Here is a 13,584-nt window from a genome sequence, read left to right on the forward strand (position 1 = left end):
CTGCAGCTGGGCACACAGAGAAGAGGACAGCTATGATGCCAAGCACTGCCACCATCACCGCAGCAGCCTCCGTCAGCACTACACCAATCACAAAGGCATCGCAGGAGGAGACAGCACATCTATAGACTACGCACATCCATCCGTGGCCAAAGAGAGGAGACTGTCATCAGGTACTACCAGCTGAAGCCTGAGTCCATTGTGGAGCTGCTACATGACATCGCGCCAACAATTACACTCAGCATGCATAGGTCAACCATCATACCACCCATGACCAAGCTCCTGACTGTGCTACACATGCTGGCCTCTGACTCTTTCCAGTCAACTGTGGCAGAAGTGGGTGGATTATCCCAGCCCTCCCTGCCAGCCTTACTGCCTAATGTCTTGGATGCCATCATCTGCAGAAGACCAAACAAGAATTTTATGCAGTTGAGGGTTTCCCACATGTTCTGGGTGCCATGGACTGCATGCATGTGCTACTTGCCCCTCCTGCAGAAACCGAATACCTATACAGGAACAAGGAGTACATGCATTCCATCAACGTGCAGAACATTCTGGACCATCATGGACTATTCAGCAATGTGTTGGCCAAGTATCCTGGATTGGTGCATGATGCTTTGTATTGTAACTATATTTATATAGCACTTAGGGCAGTATTTATACTTTTTGATGCAAAACTGCACTGACGCAGTTTTGCATCAAAACGTTTAGCACCGGCTTGCGCCATTCCTGAGCACCAGCTGGATGCTATATTTATGGAATGGCGCAAGCTGGTGCAAAGGGTGGGCTAGCGTAAAAAAAAATGGCATTGACCGGGTGGGGGTGGCAGTATGGAGAAGGGGGTTTTGCACCAAAAAATGACGTTAGGCTGGTTAGAGGCACAAAAAAGCCTCTAACCAGCCTAGCATTATTTTCTGACGCAAAACCATCCATACCACATGACTCCTGTCTTAGAAAAGACAAGAGGCATGCCCACCACCCCAATGGCCAGCACAGTGTCCCCTGGGCATGGCTATTGCACCCTGTGCCCTGCAGAGGGCCCTAGGATGGGCCCCCAATGGCACTTTAATTTAACAAAAAATACTTACCTCCACTTACCCTACTTACCTGGGATGGCGTCTCCCATTTTCCATTGTCCCCCTGGTGTGAGTGGGGGTGTTCCTGGGGCTTGAGGAGGGCCCCTGTGGACCCATTCAATGGTGTTTAACCATGGAAATGGGTCCACAGGTCCCCTAACGCCTGGTTTGACCCACCTGTGTCATTGTAGCAGGGGGGATAAATATGGGCTATGGGATTAGCACCATTTTTTAGATGGGAACGCTTACCTTGCATCTCATTGACACAAGGTAGGTTCACACATCAAAAAAATGGTGCAAACTGCAATATTTTGATGTTAGACAGGTCTAAAGTCAAAATATAAATATAAATATGGAGTTAGTTTTGTGCCGAATTTGCATAAAACAAATGATACAAATTCAGCGCAAAGGAAGAATAAATATGCCCCTAACTACCCCTGGTGAAGAATTGAAGCACTTTTCGGTGAGTAGCATGCTACTCCGAGACCCAAAAGGATTAGTGGTGGATTAGTACAGGAAAATATTAGTTAATTTGAGCAGTGAACATGTGAGTCTGTTAGATGAATTGAATAGAATAATGGAAGGATAGAAGAGGGAAGACTCCACAAGGTATTAATTGTGATCATCATAGTAGTAAGATGAGGTTTGGGATGTGTAGAGGAGAGATGGAGGTAGGGATGCCTGTAGAAAGGGATTAGGGAGATTATAGTAGTAAAATGAGGTTTGGGATGAGTCAAAGGTTAGATTAATCCTGGGTTAGATGGCATCAACCTGTGGAGAGAGTGGGTGGGAGGGTTTGGCCCCATGACACAGGAGCCCGCACATTCACCTAGTCAGTATTGTTGTTGTAAGACTGAATAAAATAGTTGATCATCATGTGGCCTAAGGATACACTTGACACCGCAACATTAAGGCAGGTGTGTAAAATTAGATCCAGAGATTATAGGAAGCAAACAACAAAGGTTGATGTGCCTAAGACCTAAAAGTGGGTCAGCCACATGAAACTAAAATCAGATATTGCACAGATCCAAAAAGGCCAATGATGGCACCCTCCGGTTTTCTTGGAGCTTACATGCCACATTGTCGAATGTAAAAAAAGAAAAGCAGTTTATTGAAACACTAGATAAAAGGGAGGCACACCTTCACAGTCAGAAACTGACTTATGCACGCATGGTTAAAAATTTGCAGTTCATGTTTAAATGTGGGCGCTTTAATGAATATCTTTAAGGTTACTTTAGGACATTACATTTGGTGAAAGTTCAGATTTGCAGTCAGTTTCATGTCTGCCCAGACGGATTAAGGAAACACCTCACAGGATACTTGGAAAGGAAAATGTTACTGGAAGGTAGTTTTCATCACAGTAGTCTTCAGTGACTAGCTCTGGCAAAGTGCTCGAGTGATATTCACTATTGAGTGAGGAACCCATGACATAGAATCACGTGAACAAATTTTGTAGACACCATACATACCAATGCGCAAGCTGAGCTGCTAAGCTGGACATTGCCCAGCCATTCCATAGAAGACAGAATTAGGCCCTCACTATGACCCTGGCGGACGTGGGAGAAGTGGCGGTAATACCGCCAACAGGTCGGCAGAAAAAAAATGGAATTATGACCATGGCGGTTACCGCCATGGTCATCCGCCACTTCTCCACTCCGACTGCCAGGGCGGTGATGACCGCTGGGCTGGAGACTTCGGTCTCCAGTCCGGCGCCCGGCACCAGACCGCCGGCGGTATCATGACCCTGTATACCTCCATGGATTTCATGTGGTTTGGAACCGCCATGAAATCCATGGCGTTAGGCACTATCAGTGCCAGGGAATTCATTCCCTGGCACTGATAGGGCTCTCCCCCGCCCCCCCCTGCCCCACCCCGAGTCCTCCCCCCACACCCCTGACCCCCCTACCACCCCCAAAGGTGGTAGTACCCCACTCCCCATACCCCACTACATCGACACACACCCCCTTCACGCACACAGACACCACCACCACACATACCCACACACATACTAACAAACATTCCAGCAGACACGCACAGTCATACACGCACACATACATACAGACACACACGCACACATACTCACAGTCAAACATACAGACACGCACAAATTTTCAAACACACAACACCCCCGCATGCATACACGCACTCACACACCCCCTCTACACACTCACACCCCCATGCACGCACACACCACACAACACCCACCTCCCCTAACAGACGATCACCTTACCTGTTCCGGTGATCCTCCGGGAGGGAACGGGATCCATGCGGGCTGCCCCGCTGCCAGCACCCCATCACCAGAACACCGCCACACCGAATTAAGGGATGTGATTCGGGTGGCGGTGTTCTGATGACGGGGCGGTGGAGGTGGAGCAGCCTCCACTTCCCCGCCGACCGCCAGTATGGCTGCTGGCGGCTCTCCGTCTGAAAAAGGATGGAGGGCTGCCAGCAGTCAAAATACACTGCACGGAAAACTGCCTGCACTGGCGGTCTTCAGCACGGCGGTACCTCGGCGGTCTGTCAAAAAGACTGCCGAGCTCGTAATGAGGGCCATAGTGTCACATTATGTGTAAAATCTAGGATCCCCACATCTTCCGGCATTCCACCATCAACCACAATTAACACTGGTCCAGCCCCAACTGCTAGGCCAGGTCCTCCCTGGACAGGAAACAAGCATCCTGGGACCGGTTTCAGGGTATCACCTGGACTGTTCCCATGAGGAACAGGGTCAAGACTGATTTGCATATGGCTGGGTCCAAACTGGGGTGGCATGGTGATCTAAAGAACAATGGATTAAACCCAGATCTGTGACTGGGGGTGAGTGTTTGCATTGTTCAGCACTCCGTCCATCATCCTTTTGTGTTGCTAAAGAGCCCTAAGTGGGAAGGGTATGCCCAGCCGTGGGTCCCTTGCTCACTGTGCCACTGGATTCAAGCTATCCTGGCTAATGAAGGGTGAATCTGGTCCCAAGATGCTTGTTTCTAGTCCAGTGAGGACTTGGCTTGGCAGTTCGGGCTGGACTGTACCCATGAGGATAAGGGTCAAGACTGATTTACATATGGTTGGGTCCAAACTGGGATAGCATGGTGAGCAAAAGAACAACGGATTAAACCCAGATCTGTGTCTGGGGGTGAGTGTTTGCATTGTTCAGTACTCCGTCCATCTGTGCTGCTAAAGTTGCCCTAAGTGGGAAGGGTATGCCCAGAAGTGGGTCCCTTGCTCACTGTGTCACTGGATTCAAGCTAGCCTGGCTGATGAAGGGTGAAACCCTGAAACCGGTCCCAGGATGCTTGTTTCTGGTCCAGTGAGGACCTGGCTTGGCAGTTTGGGCTGGACTGTTCCCATGCTGAACAGGGTCAAGACTGATTTGCACATGGCTGGGTCCAAACTGGGGTGGCATGGTGAGCAAAAGAACGATGGATTAAACCCAGCTCTGTGACTTGGGGTGAGTGTTTGCGTGGTTCAGCACTCCGTCCGTCGTCCTTTTGTGTTGCTAAAGTTGCGCCTAAGTGGGAAGGGTATGCCCAGACGTGGGTCCCTTGCTCACTGTGCCACTGGATTCAAGCTAGCCTGGCTGATGAAGGGTAAAACCCTGAAACCGGTTCCAGGATGCTTGTTTGACTTGGCTTGGCTTTTCGGGCTGGACTGCTCCCATGAGGAATGGGGTCAAGACTGATTTACATATGGCTGGGTCCAAACTGGGTTGGCATGGTGAGCAAAAGAACGATGGATTAAACCCAGATCTGTGACTGGGGGTGAGTGTTTGCATTGTTCAGCACTCCGTCCATCGTCCTTTTGTGTTTCTAAAGTTGCCCTAAGTGGGAAGGGTATGCCCAGACGTGGGTCCCTTGCTCACTGTGCCACTGGATTCAAGCTAGCCTGGCTGATGAAGGGTGAAACCCTGAAACCGGTCCCAGGATGCTTGTTTTCGGTCCAGTGAGGACCTGGCTTGGCAGTTTGGGCTGGACTGTTCCCATGAGGAACAGGGTCAAGAATGATTTGCATATGGCTGGGTCCAAACTGGGGTGGCATGGTGAGTAAAAGAATGGTGGATTAAACCCAGATCTGTGACTGGGGCTGAGTGTTTGCATTGTTCAGCACTCCATCCATCATCCTTTTGTGTTGCTAAAGCAGTGGCAAAGTGCCCAGAGTAACAAAAACAGCAACATCAGAGTCCAGCACACATCAAAAACCTGGGAAATAGAGACAAAAAGTTCAGGGAGACCACGCCAAGGATGAAAAATCCAACAGCACTCTTGATGGTTTATTCATGAACTTAAGTCTTTTCATGTTTGCTGCCACCTCCTTCTCCAAACTGTCCAACCTTTTCAGGACCAGTGCCACATCTCTCTGTAGATCTTGGATCAGTCACTGGTCGATGCCAGCAGGTGGTGTGGGCTGTGATACAGACATGGACGGTGTTGCATCTGGGGATGTGGTGGTGGTGGCAGCTGTGCCCCCTTACACAGCTGTGGAGCTTGGTCTTCTCTGTGTGGCCAGTGGCAGTGTGGGACCCCCTTGTGTGAATGCCCGCCATCCCTCCGTGGCTCTCTCCCTGCAATAGCAGCGTGCCATCCTTCAGAACTCAGATTCCACTGCCAGGATGTGTCTATAGCGGACTGCCCTCTTCCAGAATGCCTGCAGTTCCTCATTGTTCATGTTGGCAGGTGTTAAATTGTGACAGGCAACCATCAGTGTCAGCATTGTGTGGAGTATGTATAGATTATTACCTTACACTCTACATCTAAGTGCACATGCACTCCAACTCACATTCCAGAAAAGACAATGGCCCTGATAAATGCAACGACAATGCTGCCTTAGCATCATTTCATTGACACCAAAGTGACGCACAACAAGATTAGGAAACAAACCAAATTAGGTGTACATTGATTTTGTGCCATGTGTAATAATGCAAAGGCATACCAACACATAGATCAGGGCCAATATTCCTCATCATCTGTGTCAATTTTCACCAAACACATCACCAGTAACTTGAATATGTTATTGGCAGTATGGGATGCAGTTGGTAACCATAAGGGGTCAGTGTTGATAGGTACACATGCAAGCCTGATCAATATGACTGTCACCTACACTGTGAGCATGACATCTACCCACAGATTTGTTGTTCCTATCCCCCTGTGCCCAAGGGGGAATGGCCATGCAATCCATCCTCTCAACTGTCCTTGTCATCCACCAAGGCATGCCCACTCATACAAGGAGTCAGGGAGTGGACCAGATGTTAGGAGGGCTGCCAACTAGGAAGCTGGTATCCATAGGTCTATCACATCTCCATTCATGTGTCCAGGTGTAGACACCCATCAACACCTTTAAATGGGACACAATGTCACCATCCAGCCTACTTTGATATCTGATCATTTGGCAGCTTATCACATCTGGCATTGTGTGCAACACACATGACTCACTCACACCAAACCCTGTATTACTTTTCAGGACACACATTATCACACTTACTGGATACATCTGGGTCCTCAAACTTGCCACTTCGCAGATGGTGTGGGGGCAGGTCCAGCTGTAAGATATGGATGAAAAACCATGCTTAGTGTCATGTCACTGTCACTACTAGTGGACAACATATTGCAGTGTGTACTATTTTAGAGGAATGAGCAAGTTATCCAGGTGTTAAACAGTGCAACAGACACACCACCTCAAACTCACGATGACACTGACACTCAGGTGAGTGGGAACCACACATCTACACACTTACACTGGGCCTGAGACTAATGTAGTACTACACCCTGCAATAACCATATGTGGCTAATCTATAGTAGATGGAACTCCAAGTTATGTGGGGGAGTTGGGTGACAAGTACATGAACACTACCCTGGTGCTTTGCAAGACAATTCACTCAGGTATTCAGGATTGTCCTGCAAAGGCACCCAGATGCACTTTGTGATAGACGTGCAGTTCAATAATTAGTCTGCAATGATCATGTGTTGATGAATCTATGACTGATGTGACAAAGTTGTCTGATGTATCAAATGCCCCACTTACATTGCCCCCTAAGGCGAGTAAGCCCCTTTTGCTAACATGATGGCAGGGATTATGTGTGTAAAATTGTTACAACGTTGTGCTATGCATGCAGTGTCCTACTTTGTTGACACAATCCAGTTAAATATGGTAGGCAGGCGGTGCCTTGGCGTTTCATACATGACACTATGCCGGGACACAGCTGTTGTCATGGCCCCTGAAATGTGTGACTTAGTGATGGTTGTGACCGATTCACCAGATATCTTACCTGCATTGGTATAATGGTAGGACATGTGAACTCCATGTCTAGACTGGAGCAGTTACACTTGATTCTGGTTGCATGCAGCCTGTCCACAAGCATTGCATGCAGCACTCCAACACATTTGCTACTGTCATTCAAGAGTGCTGAACAGTAAATAGCATGCCAATGGGAGACTCACCAACAGAGCCACTGATCACCACACCAAGATGATCAAACAGATCTTGCTCCCTGGCCACCAGATCTGCCCAGTGATGCTTCAGCTTGTGATCATTCCTGGTGCTCCGAAATACCCTCTTCAAGTGGTGGAGCACCTTGCCCTACCACAGCCGCCTTGCCTTTGTCCGGTAACCTTGAATTACCAGGCCCCCATCTCCAACATCAACGGCAGGCAGTGGACTTCCAGCCACACAAAACCACCCAACTCCTCCTCTCCCATCCTAGTCAATCTCCCCCTACCAGACATATTAACCAAGTACAGGTTGGCCAAAAGTATTAAAGTGATAAAATAAAAAGAACATAAAGGAAACTTAAGGCCCAATAGCTAAACCCAACTAACCCAACTTATCAAGTATAATTATACACAAAAACACACCTATTTATAGACACTGGGACAAAGTAAAGACAAAAATAGAAAAAAACACGACAGGAGGGTCACCACAAGATACATGTGTCTATCTTTGGTGCATACTGTGATTAACCCACTCAGCCTACATTCCACCCAGATTATGTTTTGTCCACATGTGTTTGATTAAACTTATTGCATTTAGCATTGGTTCTTGTTTCTGTGTGGTGGACCTGCAGCCCTAGCTGCATATCTTCACATCCATTCTGATGTGCATTCCACAAATGTGTCCGTGCAAAATGTAGGGTCATGTGTACCTTGTGTCAGGATTGGGCCCCATGGCATTGGCAGGATTGATTACCATGGATGTACTGCTCAGGCCCAAATTCTTCCATTGCTTGTCATACCTTGGCTAATCATGATGATCATTGTTACCAATTATGTCCCCCCTTGTCAAACATGCTCCATTCAGCCATTGCAACTCTCGCACTGAGTTGTGACAGAGATCTGTTCCAACATCACTGTCTTTCTAAATTTTGACATCCACTGCCTCATGTGTGGGCTCCTTGTTTACATCCTATTTGGACTTGTTGTAGTAGTGTGTGATGAGCTATTGATGAACAAGATGCCAACATGAATGTAATTCATATGTTGTGGTCCATGGATTGTGCCCTTTAGTTGTCACATTCAAGTGATGAGGCTATTTGCGATGTGTGTGATGGTAGCAGTACAATCTTACGCATCACACGTGATGTTGCAACAGTACTTTTCAGATTAGTATTTGTAATATGTTCCCTGAGGTTAGACTCACAATCCTAAGGTAATTGTTGTGGAGACTGAAGTGACCAAAGCAGGATTGTTTGAATAAGTGAGGTGTTTATTGACAAAATGTACAAGGTGAGTTAATTGATTTTTTAAGTGAAGAAATTAACAACTATGTGCAGTGTGTGTATCCCAGCAGCTGTGTTGTGCAGTTTCCCCTAATTTCCTTCACCACCATCCTCCTCCTCCTCATCAGGCAGGTAATCAACCTGCCATTATAAGGGGACGTTCATCCGCATGCATATGTTGTGCAGGAAAGCATGTCATTATGATCTTCCAGCCGATGTGTGGGGCATATAGGAGGCTGCCTCCTGTGATGTTCAGGCACCTGAATCTTGACTTCAGGGTGCCAAATGTCCTCTCCGCAATATTCTGTATCCTCCGATGTCCCTCAGTATATGCACTCTCTGCTGCTGTGCTTGGGTTGGGAAATGGAGTCATTATACATGGCTGTATGCCATATCCCTGATCTGCTGCAAAAGATGAAAGGAGTCAGATGTTGTTAAGGCTTGCAACAGGTTTGTCATGTAGCATGGCAGATGATATTTTGAGTTGATTGTGACTCATATGTACTTGTGGTATGGTGTGAGTTCTTGGCCTTGTGTAAGGTCTTCTCAGCACTGGGTTGTTGGACATGACAATCTTGAGTTTGGCTCAAGGACCTGGGACATATGATTTGGATTCCTAACTGCTTGGTCAGTATGTATGTACCATGCGTTGTGTAGTGCACCTTTGTATCAGTGCTATCACTAGAGGGTACATGACACATCCTCACAACACAAAGGGGTCAGATGTGGTGACAACATGGTAACACTACAGAGCCTGAACGTCCCATCCATTTTGACATGTGGCATTGCAGATGATGTGTGACACTTAGGCCCAATGAAATGTGTAAGTGACAATGCATAACACATCTCCAACATTGGCAGCACTATCCTGCAACATTTTGACTATGCAAGAATGACCCATGTGTGACATGTTAATAGGCAACCCTTTGTTGTCCTCTGCGCTACTGTAGCTCATATGCAGCCGTTCGCCTACACTATCAACCTTGCACCAGGGTACTTGGCTAGCTGCCCTGTGGAGGTGGATGTATCTGTGCAGGGAGGGACACCACCCTATACACATGCTGTTTTTATGGGCAATTGGCTCTTACTGTGTATGCAGCAGGATGCAGCATGGATTGGTGGCACATTCATATGAGTTCAAAGAGCGGTCTTCTACCTTATTGCAACCTGAAAATAGCACCCCTGGAGTGGTGCTACATGTTGGCACTGCCTCAGGTTTTAGGTGACACCTACATCTGAGTCAGCATCATCATGCTATGTATCTTGTGGTGACAGACCTGCAGCATACACATATTGCACGTCCCTTCCACACTACATACTTGTAGGAAAGTACCATCTTGCCTGGCATGTTACCCCCATTTTTCACTGTATATATGTTGTTTTAGTTGTATGTGTCACTGGGACCCTGGTAACCCAGGGCCCCAGTGCTCATAAGTGTGCCTGAATGTGTTACCTGTGTAGTGACTAACTGTCTCACTGAGGCTCTGCTAATCAGAACCTCAGTGGTTATGCTCTCTCATTTCTTTCCAAATTGTCACTAACAGGCTAGTGACCATTTTTACCAATTTACATTGGCTTACTGGAACACCCTTATAATTCCCTAGTATATGGTACTGAGGTACCCAGGGTATTGGGGTTCCAGGAGATCCCTATGGGCTGCAGCATTTCTTTTGCCACCCATAGGGAGCTCTGACAATTCTTACACAGGCCTGCCACTGCAGCCTGAGTGAAATAACGTCCACGTTATTTCACAGCCATTTTACACTGCACTTAAGTAACTTATAAGTCACCTATATGTCTAACCTTTACCTGGTAAAGGTTAGGTGCAAAGTTACTTAGTGTGAGGGCACCCTGGCACTAGCCAAGGTGCCCCCACATTGTTCAGAGCCAATTCCCTGAACTTTGTGAGTGCGGGGACACCATTACACGCGTGCACTACATATAGGTCACTACCTATATGTAGCTTCACAATGGTAACTCCGAATATGGCCATGTAACATGTCTATGATCATGGAATTGCCCCCTCTATGCCATCCTGGCATAGTTGGCACAATCCCATGATCCCAGTGCTCTGTAGCACAGACCCTGGTACTGCCAAACTGCCCTTCCTGGGGTTTCACTGCAGCTGCTGCTGCTGCCAACCCCTCAGACAGGCATCTGCCCTCCTGGGGTCCAGCCAGGCCTGGCCCAGGATGGCAGAACAAAGAACTTCCTCTGAGAGAGGGTGTGACACCCTCTCCCTTTGGAAAATGGTGTGAAGGCAGGGGAGGAGTAGCCTCCCCCAGCCTCTGGAAATGGTTTGTTGGGCACAGATGTGCCCAATTCTGCATAAGCCAGTCTACACCAGTTCAGGGGACCCCTTAGCCCTGCTCTGGCGCGAAACTGGACAAAGGAAAGGGGAGTGACCACTCCCCTGACCTGCACCTCCCCTGGGAGGTGTCCAGAGCTCCTCCAGTGTGCTCCAGACCTCTGCCATCTTGGAAACAGAGGTGCTGCTGGCACACTGGACTGCTCTGAGTGGCCAGTGCCACCAGGTGACGTCAGAGACTCCTTGTGATAGGCTCCTTCAGGTGTTGCTAGCCTATCCTCTCTCCTATGTAGCCAAACCCTCTTTTCTGGCTATTTAGGGTCTCTGTCTCTGGGGAAACTTTAGATAACGAATGCAAGAGCTCATCCGAGTTCCTCTGCATCTCTCTCTTCACCTTCTGATAAGGAATCGACTGCTGACCGCGCTGGAAGCCTGCAAACCTGCAACATAGTAGCAAAGACGACTACTGCAACTCTGTAACGTTGATCCTGCCGCCTTCTCGACTGTTTTCCTGCTTGTGCATGCTGTGGGGGTAGTCTGCCTCCTCTCTGCACCAGAAGCTCCGAAGAAATCTCCCGTGGGTCGACGGAATCTTCCCCCTGCAACCGCAGGCACCAAAAAGCTGCATTACCGGTCCCTTGGGTCTCCTCTCAGCACGACGAGCGAGGTCCCTCGAATCCAGCAACTCTGTCCAAGTGACCCCCATAGTCCAGTGACTCTTCAGTCCAAGTTTGGTGGAGGTAAGTCCTTGCCTCACCTCGCTGGGCTGCATTGCTGGGAACCGCGACTTTGCAGCTACTCCGGCCCCTGTGCACTTCCGGCAGAAATCCTTTGTGCACAGCCAAGCCTGGGTCCACGGCACTCTAACCTGCATTGCACGACTTTCTAAGTTGGTCTCCGCCGACGTGGGACTCCTTTGTGCAACTTCGGCAAGCACCATTTCACGCATCCTCGTAGTGCCTGTTTCTGGCACTTCTCTGGGTGCTACCTGCTTCAGAGAGGGCTCTTTGTCTTGGTCGACGTCCCCTCTCTCTGCTGGTCCAATTTGCGACCTCCTGGTCCTTCCTGGGCCTCAGCAGCTTCCAAAAACGCTAACCGCACGATTTGCATCTAGCAAGGCTTGTTGGCGTTTTTTCGGCGGGAAAACACTTCTGCACGACTCTCCACGGCGAGAGGGATCCGTTCACCAAAGGGGAAGTCTCTAGCCCTTTTCGTTCCTGCAGAAACCTCAGCTTCTTCTGTCCAGTAGAAGCTTCTTTGCACCCGCAGCTGGCATTTCCTGGGCATCTGCCCATCTCCGACTTGCTTGTGACTTTTGGACTTGGTCCCCTTGTTCCACAGGTACCCTAGATTGGAAATCCACAGTTGTTGCATTGCTGGTTTGTGTCTTTCCTGCATTATTCCTCTAACACGACTTCTTTGTCCTTAGAGGAACTTTAGTGCACTTTGCAATCACTTTTCAGGGTCTTGGGGAGGGTTATTTTTCTAACTCTCACTATTTTCTAATAGTCCCAGCGACCCTCTACAAGGTCACATAGGTTTGGGGTCCATTCGTGGTTCGCATTCCACTTTTGGAGTATATGGTTTGTGTTGCCCCTATCCCTATGTTTCCCCATTGCATCCTATTGTAACTATACATTGTTTGCACTGTTTTCTAAGACTATACTGCATATTTTTGCTATTGTGTATATATATCTTGTGTATATTTTCTATCCTCTCACTGAGGGTACACTCTAAGATACTTTGGCATATTGTCATAAAAATAAAGTACCTTTATTTTTAGTATAACTGTGCATTGTGTTTTCTTATGATATTGTGCATATGACACTAAGTGGTACTGTAGTAGCTTCACACGTCTCCTAGTTCAGCCTAAGCTGCTCTGCTAAGCTACCATTATCTATCAGCCTAAGCTGCTAGACACCCTATACACTAATAAGGGATAACTGGGCCTGGTGCAAGGTGCAAGTACCCCTTGGTACTCACTACAAGCCAGTCCAGCCTCCTACATTGGTTGTGCAATGGTGGGATAAGTGCTTTGAGACTACTTACCACTCTTGTCATTGTACTTTTCATAAGAGAAAAATATACAAAACAAGGTCAGTGTATATACACATAGCCAAAAAGTTTTGCATTTCCTCTTTTCACTCTTTTCTAAGTGCTGAAAAGTACTTCTAACTTTCTAAAAAGTTCTAAAAAGTTTTAAAAGTTTTTTTTCTCTGTCTTTCTAAAAGCTCTGACAAACTTTTTATCTTTGACTATCACTTTAACTCTCTCTAAAAATGTCTGGCACAGGCCAAAATGTTGATCTGTCCAAACTTGCATATGACAACCTTAGCTGGAAAAGAGCAAGGAGTCTCTGTATAGAGAGAGGTTTGAGTGTAGGGAAGAATCCTTCCTTGGAACTGTTACTTAACATGCTTAGAGAACAGGATAAGGCCATAGGTGCCTCATCTGTTGAAAAAGTACCTAATAGTTCCCAATCTGATTCAGGGACTCCCCCA

The sequence above is a fragment of the Pleurodeles waltl genome, chromosome 4_2 (assembly GCF_031143425.1).
Source record: "Pleurodeles waltl isolate 20211129_DDA chromosome 4_2, aPleWal1.hap1.20221129, whole genome shotgun sequence".
Lineage (NCBI taxonomy): Eukaryota > Metazoa > Chordata > Amphibia > Caudata > Salamandridae > Pleurodeles > Pleurodeles waltl.